The sequence below is a fragment of the Akebia trifoliata genome, chromosome 15 (genome assembly GCF_017979445.1).
Source record: "Akebia trifoliata isolate Shusen 1 chromosome 15, ASM1797944v1, whole genome shotgun sequence".
In the NCBI taxonomy this organism is placed as follows: domain Eukaryota; kingdom Viridiplantae; phylum Streptophyta; class Magnoliopsida; order Ranunculales; family Lardizabalaceae; genus Akebia; species Akebia trifoliata.
The window spans coordinates 13,385,806-13,405,683 of record NC_141389.1 but is presented as its reverse complement, the minus strand read 5'-3'; the positions used below and the strand labels follow the sequence as shown (position 1 = coordinate 13,405,683).

At 32.7% G+C, this 19,878-nt stretch overlaps 1 long non-coding RNA gene across 10 annotated transcripts; it reads left to right on the top strand.

The window, feature by feature from the left end:
• The first annotated feature begins 3,881 nt into the window (after window positions 1-3,881).
• LOC147384393 (uncharacterized) lies at window positions 3,882-18,937 on the top strand. 10 transcript variants are annotated; one of them, XR_015172503.1, is made up of 8 exons: window positions 3,887-4,072; window positions 6,034-6,153; window positions 8,610-8,678; window positions 16,375-16,491; window positions 16,600-16,723; window positions 16,832-17,157; window positions 17,601-17,648; window positions 17,769-18,934. It is a non-coding gene; the product is annotated as an uncharacterized LOC147384393 (long non-coding RNA). The 10 variants fall into 10 exon arrangements; XR_015172504.1 differs by having other exon boundaries at window positions 17,753-18,934; XR_015172501.1 differs by having other exon boundaries at window positions 3,882-4,072; window positions 16,832-17,648; window positions 17,753-18,936.
• Window positions 18,938-19,878: the final 941 nt, after the last annotated feature.

Here is a 19,878-nt window from a genome sequence, read left to right as displayed (position 1 = left end):
AATTAGGATAAAACTTTAGGATATTTCTAATTATTTTTAATGAAATCTGACCTCACCATTAGATTCAAAATGATCGAATAACATATTTAGCCTGTAAGCACGTTCAAATGCGAGTCCGAACAGAAAAGTTAAAAAATCCTCAATTATCAAGTTAGACTAGGTTAAACTAATGACTTTTTAATAGAGTAAGAATTGTTAAGATTCAATCATATCATTAAGTTCGTAATGAAAAATTATAGAAAATAGACTATTTACTTGTCATTTTTGGAGTCCAAAAAGTTGAATTATCGTAAAAAACGAAAACGACGTTGATTTTAGGGTCCCATTAGGCTAAAAAAATAAATTTTTGTTAGAGACGTAATTTGTAAAAGTTGACCATACCATTAAATCCGCAATGAAAAATTAGATAAAATAGAATATTCATTTGTTACTTTTGAAGTCCGAACGGTCAAGTTATAGCCAAACAAAACAATAGCTAAAATACCAATTTTGTCCCCAAAACTTATATAAATAAATTTTTTTCATTTTTTTTTTGCTATTCCTCGTCATTTTAACTCATCAAAAACCAGCCAACGTAATTTAAACGAAAATTTTATTTTTCTTCAAAACTTCAACCTCAAATTCGTCGCGAACGGTTTGCCTTTGACGATCGACGTAGAAGGGAAAAAGGTCTGTAGCCTCGACATTTACAAAATCTACCTAACTTCTTCTCGTTAATATTTTCTTTCACCTTGTATCATCAAAAATTAGCTGTACATATATATATGGGAATTTTATAACTTCAACATCGGATTTCATCTATTTCGGAGTCAAATCGTCCTCCGTCGTAAAAGGGAGAAAGGATGACGGCGTCAAGATTTTCAAAACCATCGAATCAAATTTAAAAATCAACTGTCTTGAATTCTGATCTATCTCAATTTTCGTATGCGTTCGTCCAGATTTTCGCTCACGCGCTTCAATCCTTTCGCATATAGAAAGTAAGGAACTCTCAATTTCTTTAGTAATCGTAGATTATGAAAATTGTATTTAGAATTTTATCAGAAATTTGTTATATATTTTTAAAATATAGAATTCAATTGGTTATTTCAAATTCACGCCAGAACTTGCATATTTGATATGTTTTATTGTATTTTATAACAAATTATACGTGGGTAGGATATTTCAACAGGTTATTTCCGTTAGTTAGGTCATGTGTATCACTCAGACCCTATTTTGATCAAAGTTTTATATTTTTTTTCAATGTTATTGAAAAAAAAAATTTCATAGTTGGAAAAAATGATTTAATATTCAGTGAACTCATATTGAGTTGATGAATATCAAAAAGTGAATTTTTTTCGAAAGATTGAGAACTACGAAAATTAGAATAAAAGGGAAAATGTGATGAAACGGTAAAATATAAGAGTCACACTTAATGGATGATGTCTGTATTTTACATTGTAATGTTGTGTGTAGGTTGGTGAGGGATATCTAAATTTTGTTACATGTTTATTTAAATTTTGTTGGTTTAAAGACTCTAAATTCTGTTATTTATTTTAGGCCAGGTGACCACAGTTGAATGGAAGGAAATTGGATATCCATTCTCAATCTTGTATTGTTAATTTTTCTTTTATTTTCAAATGAAAATAATATATACAGTGCGTCATCAAAAGTGATATATTATCTTGGGATGTACGGTAGGGACAACTAAACTCATATGCGATATGGGATGCGTATGAGAGTGGAGTCATAACTGGAATCCGGGTTTATTCCTCTATATTTTTATTAGTGAACTTGTAGTGTAAAAGTGATCATATACGAATGGTTTGTATATTTGAGAATCACATGCACACCTGATAAGCATAGACGAAGATGATTAGTCAGTGATCACTAACAATCTATAGTAGTTGAACGTTCTGACACATCGAAAATAGACCCATTGTTTACAGTCATGTCAAACGGCCAGCCTGAGTCAGATAAATAGTCAACCAAGTGTGGTAAGTACAGTGACCGACCATAAAATCAGGAACTAAAAGCCAATAAAGAATATGAAATATCATATCCCGACTAGGAGCGATCCAGGTGTGAATTCCAATTCTTTAGTTTCACTACTCCATTATTGTGTATTATGTATTTGTTGCCTTATTTTAATATATTAAATGAAATACATGTTTAATGTTTCTATTTGATCAATTAGATTTGTATAAAAAGAAAATGCTATAGTGAGTACTGTTGATTGATGTAATGTCAATTTAAAAATGTTTAGTTGCTTATCCCTAACTATATGTACTAGTTTATCATAGTTTCTTATGTAAAACTTTATATTGTTAAAATGATTCAGTATGCTTATTCGTTCATATTAGGAGGGGTTATTGGCAGAAGTTGTTTGTTTCCCTATTAGGTAACCATTATTACTTATCATTTTCTTCATATTTTTTTTTAGTTTCAGAACCTGCAGTTAGCAAGACAGGCATAAAACCAGTGAATAAGGACCATCTGGTGGGTCAGATAGACAACCAGAGTTCATTACCTGGTGATATTGGGGTTATTACCCATAGTGGTATCAGTTAGACCAAGAGTATTATAGATTTTGTATTGAGCATTAAGATTTTTGTTAAAGTGAGGATTTTCAGAGTAATCCTGTATATTGTTTATAATTTTGCACTTTGATTTATCTTAAATGGCTAGATGTATATATATCTTCTGCTGTTATTCTGTTCTTGTATGCATATACAGGATATTGTCGATTTTGTTTATCAGGTGAAACATGTTGAACACCTTGGAATACTAACATGAACAGATGAGACTATGCTAAAATTTCAAGGCGCCACCTAGTGCCTCGAGATCTAGCATGGGACTTTGTCTTAGCGTTTGGTAGGGCTTCACAATTATAATGTCATGGGACCAACTTTATTTCATTTATTCTTCACCTCCTATAATTTTATTATATTTTGTCTTCTACCCCTTTACTCCACTTTATTATTTTTTTTTATCTTTTATTCCTTTAATCTCAATTTTTTTTAACAATACTCTTTCAACTTTATTTTTTTTTTCACTTTTACTCCCTTAACTTGAAAGATGATGTCCTTCTAATTGTACTATATTTTCTCTTTTACTATTGCAACCACATTATTATTTTTCGTTTCTTACTCCTTTAACCTCATTTTTTTTTAATAATACCTCTTTCATCAAATTATAGTTTCTTGAAATTCACTTTATTTAATTTATTCTTTACCTCCCCTAACTTTACTATATTTTCTTTTTTTATCCCTTTAGTTCACTTTATTATTTTTTATTTTGTACCCCTTTAATCTCAACTTTTTATAATAATTGTGTGGGTTAAACTTCCCATCATACTATAGTTTCATAATACCAACTTTATTTCTTTTATCCTTTACCTCCTCTAATTTTATTATATTTTATGTTCTACCTTTTTAATTCATTTTATTATTTTTCATGTTTTATCTCTTTAAGTTCAATTTTTTAATAATATCCCTCTAACTCTAATTTTTTTTCACTTTTACCCCTTAACTCGAAAGATAATGCATTCTTTTCTAATTTTATTATATTTTCTTTTTTACCTCCTTAATTGAGTTCACTATTTTTTATCTCTTACTCTCTAATCTTAATTTTTTGAATAATACTCTTCCATCAACTTATAATTTTTTGGGATCCACTTTATTTTATTTATTCTTCATATCTCTTAATTTTATTATATTTTCTCTTTTATCTTTTTAATATATTTTATTTTTATCATTTATCATTTTAATCTCAATTTTATTACTTCAACTATATTATTTTTTTCACTTTTACGTTCGTAGCCAGAGAGAGAGAGAGAGTTTGTTAAATCCTTATCTTGAAGAGGGTATTAATGTCATTTTATTTAAACTTTAATATCTGCTTTACACATAAGGAGAAAGTGGGCACAATTTTCTCCTCTCTTTCTTCGAAAAACTGCTCATCCTACGAGGTGAATGATTTAAAAGATGATTCTCCAATCTCCACTGTCAATATTTTTTTTTTCTACCTAAGGATGCTCGAATATTCAGAAATCGAACATGAGACCTTATTAGAGATCAGAAAGCGGAGATCGCAGGTAATACCCCTCACCATGTATTCTATTTCTCAATTTAATTGATTGTTGGCTTGTGAAGAGATCACATTTGCAGAGAAAGAGAGATGAATTTAGGATTTTTATTTCGCTCATAGGGATCCTCCTCTATTTCAACCCTTGATTTTAGGGTTTGTTTTTGTTTTCTCTTTTATTGGTGTGAATTTTTTGTTAATTTTGGAATTAGTTCCTCTCCTGCCCTTGTGAGACACTAACACTCAACTAAAAATCCAAATGGAATAAATGAGAAACTGGTGGGCTGTTGTTTTCCACAAAGCAACAATAATTTTTCTCTCAAAATCCCAATTGAGCTCAGCTGTTGTCTTCCCATGAATAATCCTTGGTGTGAGGGATAGATAGATTTATTTCAATAGTCGGGTTAGGGACATTCTTTTATGACTCATCCAATATTATTAAAATTTTGGCCTAGTCAACCTGGGTTTTTGTTCCTGTTAATTTATTAAATGTTTTTATTTATTTATATAAAATATTGTTTTTGCTAAATGTATTAATTAACCTTATTATAAGAACACTATAATTATTTAAATATAAATATAAATATATTAAATAAATTTAAACCACTTTAAACTGTTTGAATCATTTGAGATGAGATGACTTAGATGAGTCAACTCAATATCAGTGGGTAGTGAGACAAGATGAGATACATGGTTTTAAACTATGGCTAGGGACCACTATAAATGTATATATAATAAATATATGAGAAATTGAAATTACTGAGATTTTCATCTTTTACTTTTATTTATTTATTTATATATAATGTAATATAACCAATAGAAATTAGAGATTATTTTGGGAGGAATACTGATTTTTTTATATATTATCATTAAAATGGAGCATATGCTCTTGGGAACTTGTTTGGGATTTTGTTTATTATTTCATCCGTGGTTTTATGTTCCCATCTTGTGTTTTGATCTTTATTTCTTTCCTTTATTGTTTATTAATCCATCTTGGGTTTTTGTTTTGTGTGGTACTTTAAATTCAAGACTTCCTCTATTCTAGGCAATATCTAGCATTTACACTATATTTTAGGATGAAAACCACTAGAGAGCACGACTCAAAATATCAGAATCTAGTGGCCAATACGTACCAATGTTGGCCAAATGTGGCCAATATGTACCAATGTTGGCTGAATGTATTGGAATGTATCAATCGATACATTATCGATTTTTTCCTTGACCAAAACATTCCTTTGATATGCCATTTTAAACCCTGATTGAGAGAAACTTATTATATTTTCAATTGAGTTTCTTCTTTCTTGGCAACGACTAAAATTATATGATGAAACAGATAAAACACGGTACTTATAAATTTCATATATGAAGTTTTATATTCTACCCATAAGAGAAGGGTTTTAATGAAATCTAAATGAGAAAGCAAAGTGGAAATGCTTGTTAAACCTTCTATGATTCTTTTTTCAGTATCAATCTAAGAAGTGTAACACATCATGTTCTTCTAAGGCTTCTAGGTCTCGAGTAGATAGAGATTCTCAAGGTATTTAGGTCCTTGTAGTAAATCATAAACAATGAAAGAACTTCATTGTTGTTTACAGTAGTATTTGCATATTGTTTCTTGGTGCATTAGCTTTGCAATCATTGTTTTTATCATGCTTAGGGCAAAGGCTTGGTGAACAGGATGCATGAAACTAATTAAAGCCAAATCCAACCCCTACTATGTAGGATTGGGCTTAGCAAGTTCAAGCCTGATAGGGCAGAGGGTTAGACTAGTGCACAAGCTTCTTTAGGGTTGGGTTAGGGGTCTGTTCAGCTTACCTCGAACCTTTCCATTGACAATAATAATGTGATTTCAATATTGTTGTATTGTGACATCATTAGAGTTCCACACAGACACACCCATGCCCATACACTCACCTACCCACCTACACACGCACCACACAAACATAATATTTGCCTTAATTGCCTTAACAGGTGTTGGAGATGTTTAGCGAAGCATGTTGCATTTTGGCGAATTCTTATATTGCTTGGGATGGGTGGTTTGGGAAAAATGTTGCTTCCGTAGGGGCTTTGTGTTCTATTGTTCCATTAAAGGTAAGGTTCTATGATGATCTTTTATTTTTTAAATTCAATTTTGATTTTTCAGGTTTTAATGGTTCATGGGTTGAAAAGACAACTATTTGTGAGAATATCTCTTTTATAATCTTCTTATTGATCCATTAATAAGAATTAACACAAAGATTAATTTTGTTGAGTTATATAATGAAATTCTCTTTTATGTGCTAAAAAAATTATATTTTCCCAACAAGGTGTATGATACTTTCCAACAGGGCATATTATGGCCCAGAATATGGGTTGTAAAGCTTTTGGTTTTCTTTACTTTGTAAGATGGTATATTAAATTTTCTAATATGATACATGGGAGCCCAACACATTGTACTTTTTCTTTAATAGGTTAAGATCGAGGTGATTAGCCCGGGAGATACAAACAAGAAAACTAGGCCAAAAACCAGCCCTAATACATAGAACTACTCTAAATCCAGATTAGAAACCTTTCCCATCTCACAACAAAATCTTCAAAAAAGATACCCCTAAATTCTTTGTAAAGCGTACACTAAAGTCAATACAGACCAGACCACCTTTTTAACAGAACTTTCTTTCCCACCTATTTTTAAATTCTTTGGACTTATTGAAGGAATTGCCCTATACCAACCAACTTTCAAACAAGTCATGAATTGAAGAAGGGTAACACTAGTCCAACCCAAATAGAGAAATGAAATGAGACCAAATCTGATGAGCAAAGTGATAGTGCAACAGGATATGATTGGTCTACTCTCCCTCTACCTTGCAAAGATAACAAAAGTTAAGACCAGTGAAGCCCCTTTTGATCAATTGATCCAACATGCTTTTTATTTTTATTTTTTATGATTAAAAAGAAATTTATTAATGGGGACGGTTGAGATGACCTAAAACCCCAAAGAAAGTACAGAGGAAACAAAACAAAGTACAAAACAAAAACAACAATAAACAAACATAGTTACAAACTACCCATAAGATTAGAAACCCAATCCCACCTTCCAAAGAGGTCTTCAAAATAAACCCCTCTCGTTTCAGTGAACACCGAGCTACAATTAAACAAAAGGCCTAGAAAACTCACTTCTCACTGAGACTAACACTCAAACACAATCCGAAGGGACCTAGATACACACCTTGAGATTCTGAATAAGTAAAAGAAGTGAAACCAAATAAAACCCAATTGGAACTGAAAAGAAAAGAAATTTAATATGTTAATAATTGATATAGAAAGAAGAGATTGATTGGAGGTGTTACAAAAAACTCAGATTGAATTCATGAGGAAACAGTGAAGGAAGTCTCTCAAGTTTCAGAGACATAAAGATGCGAGTGGTGGAGAGAGAAAATATAACAGAAAAAACTTGAAATGGAATTCCATATGCTAAATGCAATCCAAGGAAGAGCCCTATCATATAACAAACAACATAGGAGTTGTACTTTCTCAATGTTAAATCTTCCCTAAACCTTGGTTAAGTTATCATAACTTCACTCAACCATTTAATCTGATTTGTAAATACTTAGAAACGAGGCTCTAATTCTTCCTCATTTTTGCATAGGTATTAATTCACCCTCATTACACATTACCAAATTATACCAATTGACTTTCCCTCGGTTTATCACCAAAGGGGTTACTCCTAAATTTTCACGAAGCATTCATTTCTTATTAGAAATTTCTTAGCTCTTCAATTCACCCATCTTCATATCCAAATTTCAGTTACACCCAGTTCATGAAAATTCGCAAAGATGTGGATAAGGGAATCTAAATCACGTTAAAATAGAAGAACCTAATATGTAGAAAGATATTTTCATTTGAATGCATGACATCTTCTAGTGTCCAATGAGCACTAGAAGGTAAAAATCATCTCCTAGTCCATATATGAATCTTATGCTCAACATGAGACCCCAAAACGAATTCAGCCATGCTACCACAATCACATTTTATACTTAGCAGTCTCCCTAGGCATATTGCCAAACAACCAAAACTACATATGATAGACTAAAATCACTGAAAAGGTATTAATATTAAAAGGGGAAATTATTAAAAAAAAATCTATAAAAAAATTAATTCGTAAAAAAGTACTAATTTTCACAAAATTATCGATAGGAACCCATTACGGCCCTTAAAGGGCAGAAAATATGTTTTAAATTAAAAAAATAATTTTTTTTACAAATAAAAAATTCCGATTTTCTACCCTTAATGGTTGAAAATTTTGTGCGCCAAAATTATTTTAGATTATATAATTTTATATTTTAAAATTTTGATTTTCGATTTTCTCGTATCTTTTACCTGTCTTTTCATGGTTTCATCTTGCATTTCCACCGACATTGTAAATATTTGGATAACTTGCCTTTTTTATATCAAAGAAAATATACAAACATGTTGCATAATGATGTACAATTTTCTGAGTATTAGTGTGTCCAACACTTACATATTTGTGTTGGTGTTCGGTACTGATTCAGGTTGTGTTGTTTTTGCAGAATATTGAGGAATTGCTCAATTACTGGTGAAACCCCAGAAGATAATGTTACACCATTCTTATACCATGTGTATGCCCCCTCCAACACAATTATCATTTGTACGCTTTCATGTGTGTTATGTTCCTTAATTGCAGCTTGTTACTATTGGGTTGGTTCAGAGTTTGAATTTCATACTCATTGGCATTGCCCTAGATTAAAGATTTAGTCTAATATGATCAATAAAAAAAATATTTCTCCAATCCTTTTCTATTTGAAAATTGATTGTCTTTGTATGTTTGGAGTTCCCTATGATCCAATCTTTTTATTTTACTATCCAACTCATTATTTGATGTAGGACATTTACAATTCTAGTTAGAGTTTTAATAAGATTTTTATTTCTATTTCTAGTTCTATTAGGATTCCAATTTCATAATTATGTTAGGAGTACAATTCCTTGTTAGTTTCTAATTTATTTTAAAATTCATTTTTATTGTTTAAACTCTAATTAAAAGTGCTTAGAAGTATCTAAATTGAGTTGCAATAGGATTAGAAAGTTACTATTATGCTATAGATAGGTTAGGAATGTTAATTTTTAGTATTTTAGTAGGTTTCTAAGTTGTTATGATGAAATTATCTATATAAGGAGCTTCAAATATGAAAATTAATAATATTAAATAAATAAATTATATTTTTTTTAAAGGTTTCAGACCCTTTCCTCTTGTAGATTCTAGTAATCCTACCGATTGAAGATGGTGATCTTCTTCTTTGTTCATATTCGTGATTTATTTCACGGTCCGCTACGTCAATTGGTTTTAGAGCGCAATTTCCTCAGTCCTATGACAACAAAAGATGGATCAAGTTCGACAAATCTCATGGATGATGTTCCAGCTCGAGTCATAACGATAGCAACCTTCAAATCCTTCCAACGAGAGACTCAATGGTCGTTGCAAACCGTACACACTACCATTTACCAGTTGACTCAGGTTTTGCATAAGAATCAGATCCAAGGTAGTGAACGAATCATACCTAATGATAGAGATCAACATGTTCAAGGATTGAGGGTTATGAGCATTCGTAGGCGAGCCCATGAAAGTGGGTTTAGTGATGAAAAAATTGATGATATAGTACTTCAACAAGGTGAACGAAGGGGTGCAATGCAAGATTTAGATCTTCGTATTAAGGTTGATCTTCCTTCTTTCAATGGTCAACTCCATATAGAGGATTTTTCAATTGGCTTTTGGAGGTGGAACATTTTTTTGATTACATGGATATTGCAGAAGAAAAGAAAGTTAAGCTTGTAGTTTACAAGCTTAAAGAAGGAGCTTCGACTTGGTGGGAGTAGTTGCAGTTGTCACGAACTCGACAAGCGAAAGCCCTAATCCGAACTTGGCAGAGAATGAAACAACTATTCAGGACACGCTTCTTCCCTATGGACTATGATCAAGTACTATTCTAATAGTACCAAAATTGTTGTCAAGGAAATCACTCAATTCGGGATTATGCTGCTGAATTATTTCGACTTTCAGCCCATAATGATCTTTGCTGAAACAGAATCACAATAAGTAGGTAGGTTTTTCGGTAGATTGCACATGGCCATCCAAGAAAGGGTTTCGTTACAGCATGTTTACATTTTGAATGATGCAATTCAGTTAGCAATAAGAGTTGAAACCCAATTGGATTATCCAAGTTAGCATAATCAGGCCTTTGGGAAGATTGTAATCACCACGACAATATCGAAACTGGAACTGAATCGAGGAAATACCCATACACATGTTACAAATTGAGATTCTGGGAGTAGTCAAGCTAAGTCAATTGCAAAAGCCAACACTAATCGGGGTTCATCTTCAAATCCTTATGCTCACCTACAACTAAATAAGTGTTATCATTGTAATCAACCGGGACATCATTCTAACAAGTGCCTATAACGTCCAATGGCCAACCTAACAACTCATGCTAAAGTAGTAGATGATGTTGAATCGAATCCTGAAGAAGTGGAAGAAGTAGAACAAGAGACTTGGACTCACGAAGATGAAGGAGTTTTTCTTGTTTGTAGGCTGATGTGTATACCAAGGCAAAAAATCGACCCACAAAAGCATAACATCTTCAGGACTAGTTGTACAATCAACCAAAGGATTTGTGATTTGATACTAGATGGTGGTAGTAGTGAAAACATTGTGTCTAAGACCATGGTTGACAAGCTATAGTGAGGATCGAGAAACATCCCGCTTCATACACAATTGATTTGATCAAGAAGGTAGGTGAAACAAAGGTAATTGAACGATATCAAATTTCATTTTCAATTGGAAAATTTTACAAGGATATAGTTACTTATGACATAGTTGATATGGATGCTTGCCATATGCTATTAGGTAGACCTTGGCAGTATGATGTAGATTCTACCCATAAAGGCAAGAGCAACACTTTCATGTTCTATAAGGATGGGATTAAAATTTTCCTTGTCCCTATGAAAGGAGAGAATTGTCCTAAAATTACTAAAGTGGAGGGGTAATCATTTCTATTCGTTAGTGACATCTTACAAGAGTCTAAGGAAATAGGAGAGATGCATGCCTTAGTAATGAAAAGTGAAGAAGATAAGGTTCTAGAAGTCCTTATAAGGGTGAGACCTTTGTTGGTTGAATTTGAGAGGATTGTACTTAAAGACCTTCTAGATGGACTTTTTCCTATGAGAGATATTCAACACCATATTGATTTGGTTCTTGTGCAAGCTTGCCTAATCGACTACATTATAGGATGAGCCCAAAAGAATTTGAAATCCTGCATAATCAAGTTGAAGAATTGATTTGTAAGGGATTGATCAGGGAAAGTATGAGCCCATGTGTTGTCCCAACTTTGTTGACTTCAAAGAAAGATGGGAGTTGGAGGATGTGCATAGATAGTAGAGCTATCAACAAAATAATCGTGAAATATAGGTTCTCTATACCACAACTAGATGACATGCTTGATATGCTATAGGGGTCTTAGGTATTTTCTAAAATGGGTCTTAGGTATTTTCTAAAATAGATCTAAAGAGTGGGTACCACCAAATTCGCATCAGACCAAGTGATGAATGAAAAACAACTTTCAAAACTAAAGAGGGTTTGTATGGATGGTTGGTGATGCCATTTGGGTTGTCCAATGCACCAAGTACATTTATGAAGGTGATGACTCATGTACTCAAACCTTCATTGGACGGTTTGTGATTGTTTATTTTGATGATATATTAATTTATAGTTGTAATGAGGAAGAACATGTTCAACACTTATGGGATGTGTTCACTGTACTTCAAAAGAATAGCTTGTACATCAATCTCAAGAAGTGCAGATTTATCACTGATAGTCTTATTTTTCTGGAGTACGTGGCAAGTGTTTCGGGAATTAAAGTTGATGAAGATAAAGCAAGGACTATCTGGGAATGGCCAATACCAAAATCAAAAGTGAGGTTATTGAGTTTGATTATTTGAAAGATTTATATGTTGATGATGAAAACTTTAATGATGAATGACAACCAAGTTCAGGTGAATACCAAATTCAGGATGGTTTTATGTTTAAAGGAACTCGGTTATGTATCCCCAAGAGCTCATTATGAGAACACATTATTCGAGAAAAGCATAGTGGAGGACTTGGAGGTCATATGGGGCGTGACAAACCATAGTTCTAGTTGAAAAATGGTATTTTTGGCCACAATTGAAGAGAAATGTGGGACAGTATGTACAACGATGTTACACTTGCCAAATATCCAAAGGTCAAACATAGAATGCGGTCTTTATACCCCATTACCAATACCTTATGCACCATGGGATTATCTTTCTATGGACTTCGTGTTGGGTCTTCCGTGAACTCAATGAGGTATGGATTTTATTTTCGTTGTTGTTGATAAGTTTTTAAAGATGGCAAATTTCATTACATGCAAGAAGACATCGGATGCTACCAACATTGCCAACTTGTTCTTTAAAGAAGTTGTGCGTTTACATGGTATACCCAAGACTATCACTTTTGATCGGTATAATAAATTCTTACGTCACTTTTGGTGTACTTTGTGGAGATGATTGAATACATCATTGTAGTTCAATAGTATGTGTCATCCACAGACAGATGGTCAGACTGGTAAACCTAACCTTGGGCAATATTTTGCAGAGTTTGTCTAGTGAGAAACCTAAACAGTGGGTCCTTGCTCTTGCTCAAGCTGAGTTTGTGTATAATAATGTGGTTAGTCTTTCTACTAGGAAATTACCATCTGAGATTGTGTATTGTCGACTTCCTACACACAGACATTGGATTTAGTTCCACTACCAAAGTTACCTAGTATGAGCATTATTGCAGATAACATGGTTGAAAAGATGACTTCAATCATGCTTAATGCAAAAAAAGCAGTTGGAGGATCAGCTAGCAAGTATAAAGCTACCGTTAACAAACACCGTCGGCCAAAGATTTTCAAAAAGAGTGATATGGTTGTGGTTCATCTTTGCAAGGAGAGATTTCCAGTAAGCACTTACAACAAATTAAAGCAGAAGAAAATTGGACCATTCAAGATCTTGCTGAAAATTAATGACAATGCTTATGTCATTGATCTTCCTAATGATATGGCTATCTTGAGGATTTTCAACATATAAGATTTATTTGAGTATTATGCTCCAAATTCTCATTGGTTACCGTTAGTTAACTTGAGGACGAGTTCTTTTCAAGTAGAAGGGACTGATGTAGGACATCTACAATTTAGTTAGAGTTTTAATAGGATTTCTATTTCTATTTCTAGTTCTAATAGGATTCCAATTTCATAGTTATGTTAGGTGTACAATTCCTTGTTAGTTTCTAATTTGTTTTAAAATTCGTTTTTATTATTTAGACTCTAATTAGAAGTGTTTAGAAGTATCCAAATTGAGTCGCAATAGGATTAGAAAGTTACTATTATGTTATAGATAGGTTAGAAATGTTAATTTTTAATATTTTTGTACGTTTCTAAGTTGTTATGACGAAGTTATTTATATAAGGAGTTCTAAATCCGAAAATTAATAATAATAAATAAATAAATTCTATTTTTTTTAAAGGTTTCAGACCTTTTCCTCTTCTGGATTCGTGTAATCCTACTGGTTGAAGACGGTGATCTTCTTCCTTGTTCATAATCGTGATTTACTTCACGTTCCGCTACGTCATTATTAGAATTACTTTCCTTAAGCACAATGATCCCTATTTTCATTGGACATTGATTTTGACCTATATAAAGATACAAAAAATTTGAAGAATTAGAAATTGCATTTACTAAATGAATAATAATTTGGATAACAATCAGTAATCTTCAAAATCCTATTTAAAGAAATCGAGAAAGAACCAAAGGGACCTTAAATTTTCATGTTTCTCTTTTGCTGTTTATAAGGCATCTGCTCGTCACCTACCAAAAATTAGTTGTTTGAAAAATCCTTTTTCAAATCAAAAGAAAAACAAAATTCAAACTCAACCCTTTGATAAAGAAGGTTTTAGAGAACAAGACACCAACTTTATTAAAACAGGGGGAAGGACACCCTTTTAAAAGGTGATCCATCTTCCTTCTTGTAGTGGTAGTAATAGTCAAGTTCCACAAACGTATAAAAGTCTCTAACATGACTTACTTTATTTATCTCTAGAGTTTTCAAATCGAAATTCAAGGGTAGTCCAGACCATACAACACCCCCACAAAATCTAAAAATTTCCACCTTATAATCACAACTATTGGTAATCCCCTTTACACAAGTTCGCATGCACTCCCAGGCACAAGGATAGGATTAGCAATTTGCACTCAAACCTTTTTATCATCCCACTTCTCTCACCCCCATTCTGATATCTATTATTAACATCTATGTTCAAAATCAGAGCTATAGTTAGGAAGAGTTAGGTGTGGTGTTAGAAAGCTCCTTCTGAGATAGATTCAGATACCCATTTGTCCCAAAGAGAAAGAAAATCCAAAATACTCAAATTGATTTCTCTACTTTCCAAAAACGAATTACATGGATCTCTAGAAATAAATAATGGAATCCAAATTTCCAATAACAATAGCAAAACCACAGATCTTTATTTTCTTGAGATATGAGAGATTTACATTGAAAGAGAATATAGGTTTAAGGAGAAAAGTAGGGACTGTCCTGTATTTCAGATCAAAGCCTCCCCTAAAAAGTTAACCGAATATCAAAGTCAGCGGTATAGAAATAATACATGAACAAGTTAGAGCATGTTACAAGAACTGGATCTTTGGAAAATTACCGATTCTAATTGAAATTTTGTAACATCTAGATTGGATTGATAGCCAATACCAGAATAATCAACAAGATACTAAATCTTCAAGATTAAATCTCGACAATGCCTATCAAGAAAAAATCTAGACACATGTGTTAAAAAATCGAGCAAATCAACTCCACAAGTTATCCAAAATATCTAGAAACAAGATATTTAAAATAAACAGAGATGATGAAACTAGGAAACTGAAAAAGTTAAATGCAGAGAGTGATTTGGAAGAGATCTCACATACGCAAGCAGAGAAGCACTGAAGATTGACTTGCTAAAACCCTAATTGAGAGAGGCATGAGCTGAGCAAAAGAGAACATGTAAGTTTTGAGATGAAGCGTAAACACTAAACAACTCAATAAGTACTATAACATTCAGATCCGAATTGGAGTTGTATTCAACCCGAATCTGATCAAGTTAAGAAATGTTAAACCATATTTGATCCATTTTTTTATTCGAATCTACTGCAACGATCCAAACCTGCTAAAATCAATTTTCAAACCACTTGGATATCAGATAAAATCCTACCTATTTTAAGCTCTAGTTATGCTTAAAATATGTTTGATTAAATTTGTCTACGTAACTTATGATGTTCTGATTATTCGTTGATTTAAATTTAAATAATCATGTTTTGTTGGGAACTTTTGAATTTAGTTCTGATAGCATCTCATTGTTAATGTGGGAGGGGGATGGTACTCATCATGCCACAACCAAAGTTAACTAGGGCAGGAAATTTTACAACGCTCATCTTGGAAGACAATAACCTGTATTAAGACAAATAACTACTATCACATTATAAATTAGATGTAAACTCCTGTTTTTTACTTCATTTCTTCTTCAATTACAAAATCATGCAAACAGATTTTTATGGGCTGATGAAGTTGAGCAAATTGATTTTGAGGATAAACATATGAAGAAAGGCTACAAGACAACAAGGATCCCTGGTTTTTATATACATCAATTGGATGCAATATTATGCACTTTATAACAATATCAGTTTTAATATTTATGTTATGATATTTTTCCTAAGATATGTATGCTACTTATAACATGGTACATAGAATGGGATGAATTGAATTTATAAAATGGATGTTTAAAATATTTTATACAGATAATGATATTTCCATAACTCCAACTTTTAGCTGAGGTTTCGCCAAAATTTTGGGAAAATTTTAGTTTAAATAGATATTCTAATAATTTTTATAGTTCACAACTCAGTAAACGTGTTTAGGGTCATACTATAACATTAGGGGGGCTAAAAACAGTAATTGGTTGAATATAAGGGTATTCTGATTCTTGTTTTAGCAAATCAAGTTGTTCTCAAATACCAATGTAGCCCAAAAGTACTTCTGGCAGTACTCAGTTAATTCCCATACTCATATCCTACCCTAGAGTACTTTTGAAGTTCTTTCAAACAATACTTCAGCTCCAGCTATTCCTCAGAGTACTTTTGTCCCCATTATGTGATTGTATTGTCTTAGGGAGAGTGATGGATATTTTTAATAAGGATCTAAATTGTTATAATGTGCTTATAGATGAGATCCTTGAGAAAGTTAACCTGCAAAGTGGAGAAGGAACATTTGTAGATCTGACTATCAGAGATCACCGAATGGCCCAAATTTAGGACACAATTTTACTGAAGAAATGAAAAGGTACTTTTTGTTGATGCCTGTTAATATCTTTGGTTCAATATTTATTTGCTCTCTTTCTAATTTCAAAAAGATATAAATGGCTAACTTTTCTTTAATTTTTATTTGCAGATTTATTTGATTCTTGTGGAGAACGTTGACCTGCAAAGCTGAGTAGGAATATATGCATATCTGATTATTGGAAATCACTGAATGGCCCAAATTTAGGACACAATTTTACTGAAGATATGAAAAGGTACTTTTTGTTGATGTCTGTTGTTATCTTCAGTTCAATATTTATGTCTTCTCTTTCTAATTTCAAAAAGATATAAATGGCTAACTTTTTTTTAATTTTTATTTGTAGATTTAACTATTGGAGATGTTCTCGAATGTTTTAGAACAATGTCAATTTGAATATCGAATTGGTTTTGTTAAATGTTTTATATTTAAATTTATAAGATGACCAAAAAGTTTAAGATCTCAATTTGAATGTGTATAGTGCTCTATATGGCTATAGAGGTTTTAACCTTTAATATTTTTTTCTGTGGATTGTGAATTACAAATATTTTGGTTGTAAAATACATGCATGCTCACGAGGATCTAGTGAGAAGTGATATCCAAAAGTGGAGTTCTATGATTTTTGTTTATTAATTCGAATGGAGGTTACATTGCTTCATCAAAGGAAAAAAGGTTTGTTTTCTTTCCTATGACTTAAGACTCATTTTAGTTTGAAAAGTGTATGATTTTCAATGTTATTATTTTTAAATATAAACATGGTGATTAGTTGTGTTTTCTCTCAAACAGTACCAGAAGACTGTTAACGCCATGAAATGACAAAAAAATATTCGTTTGAGTAACATTAAAATTGACATCGATTCTCACATTGCTGATGTAGAGGTGAACACATAACCATAGATGTTTTTCACTCCTATCTTGATGAAAAGCATTTATGGTTCCGTACATACATCCACGTCAGCAATGTGAGAATCTATGTCAAGTTTAATGTTACTTTGGCATTTTCCTATTCATTTTCTTTTCTCCGACTCAAACTTATTTCAGTTTGAAGTGTGTATGATTCTGGGTGTTCTTCATTTTCACTATCAATATAACATTCGATTGTATTTTTTCTTAAGGGGTAACAAGAGGCCATCACGTCAAGACTCAAGATACGATGAAAAAAGGTTTGTTCTCTTTTCTATGGCCCAGACTTAATTCAGTTTTAAGAATATATGATTCTCAATGTTATTCTTTTTCAATATCAACATCATGAATGAATTTTGATCAGTTGTGTTTTTCTTAAGGAGTAACAAGAAGGCATCAACGTCAAAATATGCTGAAAATAGATTCGTTCCATTTACTATGACTCAGACTGATTTTAAGTTTGAATTATGTGTATTTGCTGTGATACTCGTATTTCATGTTTATTGGGATCATGTGGTGATAATGAATTTTGATGCATGAGATGGTTAAAGAGAAGTCTACGAAGATAATGCATTGCCCGTTGTTTTACCAATATTGATGGCCTTAACTAAGAGTAAAAGCTCATTGTGGGGTTCGAAACAGGTATTGTGTGGAGCAGCTCCTTGAGAGTGAGGAGACAATAAAGAACTTTCTTCAAGGTCTTCATCATGTTGCCTAAATATCTGCATGATGTCATCCCGCTCCTTGAGAGCATATATCATCCTGCTCCTTGCGAGCAGGGACTCTCGGTGCCCTCTGGTTTTCACCATTTCTGCCTCTTAAATTTTGTTAGGATCTAACCATATTTGTGCTCTTTGCCTATGGCTTCTGCATTGGTGGCTACTTCCTACTTTGCTCATACTTATCATCCACCGATGTTCATGCAAATTTTATAAACAATAATTGAACAAATATATGTTTTAATCAACTATTACAATCATTCATTAGAACAAGAGATCAAAATCAACGATAAATAAAGTCAATGATTATTAATCATTCATTCAAGAGATCTATGTTCATTACCTTAAGGATGCTTCTCGGCCAATTTTACCTTAATGGGAGTACAGATTAATATTGTCATTTCTTACACCATTTACGTATAAGTTATAATTAGCACATTAGCACAATAAAATAGGCCTACTTACTAAATTCTAAATAGAAGAAATATATTGCTCAGGGCCTAACGTTTAGGCTCTAATACTATCATGCCCTGGGTTTCGGGACACACGACTTAACGCCACCGCAACTGACTCGACCAAATAACCCAAAATCTCATTCATGCCAAATTTGGTAGATTGAAATTGCAAAAATAAAAATAAAATGTCAAGCTGCCAATATCTTTCTCAAGATGTTTCTGGATGTTCTATATTCATTGGTCAAACGAAACTTTTCAACCAATTTTGCCCAAGTGGGAGTGCGGGTTAATATGACCATTTCCAACCCGTAGGTCAGAATTGAGGACCTATAAGCAGTTATTGCCCGTAGGTCGGGAGTTCGATACCGTGTAGTCCTTGGACAAGCCCATACTCTCTGGACTGGGCAAAGCCCAGATACAGGCCCCGTCCACTGTCTACAGGGTTACCCAGTTATCCAAAAAAAAAAAAAAAAATTACCATTTCCTACTCATGGTGTATATTATAATTATTATAAAAAAATAATCGGACTAACTTAATTTTGTGACCAATTTAGCAAAGAGAGCTGCTATTGTCTCCAACTTCTACTAGTGCCACCCCAACTGTGTGCAAAAAAAATATGTCGATTTACATAGGAATTGGTGTGGCAATAGCAATTCTCTTTAGCAAATTACGCTGATTAATGACTTTTTGTAAAGAAGGGTGTCAGGGCCAGCTTGCGTGCACCAGATAATCCTTCCTCCCCGAACAAGGCTTATTGGTGTTCATTGTGCAAAACAAAGATCAGATCATCAAGTTGGACCCCAAAATCAACCAATCGACTTTGCAATACCATCTAGAGGACTAAAGAAACATGCTAGCCAAATCTCAGGGCCAAAGGAGCCAAGATAATAACGGTCTTGTAAGCTCTAGCAACGATGCTGCGAAGGTGACTTAGGTCGCCTAAAATTTTGGAATTTTCTCCCGTGCGTGACATTAATTGTAAAGCATAAGGCGACTCAAAATGGATCCTTCCAGAACATCAAATTTCTATAAATAAGGCATTTTCTAATGTAGAAAGTGCCTTTGATCCTTGGGACTTTTCCCTTGCCCTCTTTCTTTAACCTAAGGCCCTTAGTCTTTTATATAGTTTTCCATGTTTAACTTAGTTTTCCGTTAAAGTTTCGTAATTTTGTAAGAGTGAAGATAGTGTAATATTTGAGTTTTCAATGAATACAATAGTTTGCTAATTCTTTATCTTGTTTCATTGTTATGACCTTAAGCTAACTTTTCTTTTCATTGGACAGTGGAGAAGCCTAGAACAAACTTAAATTCTGTT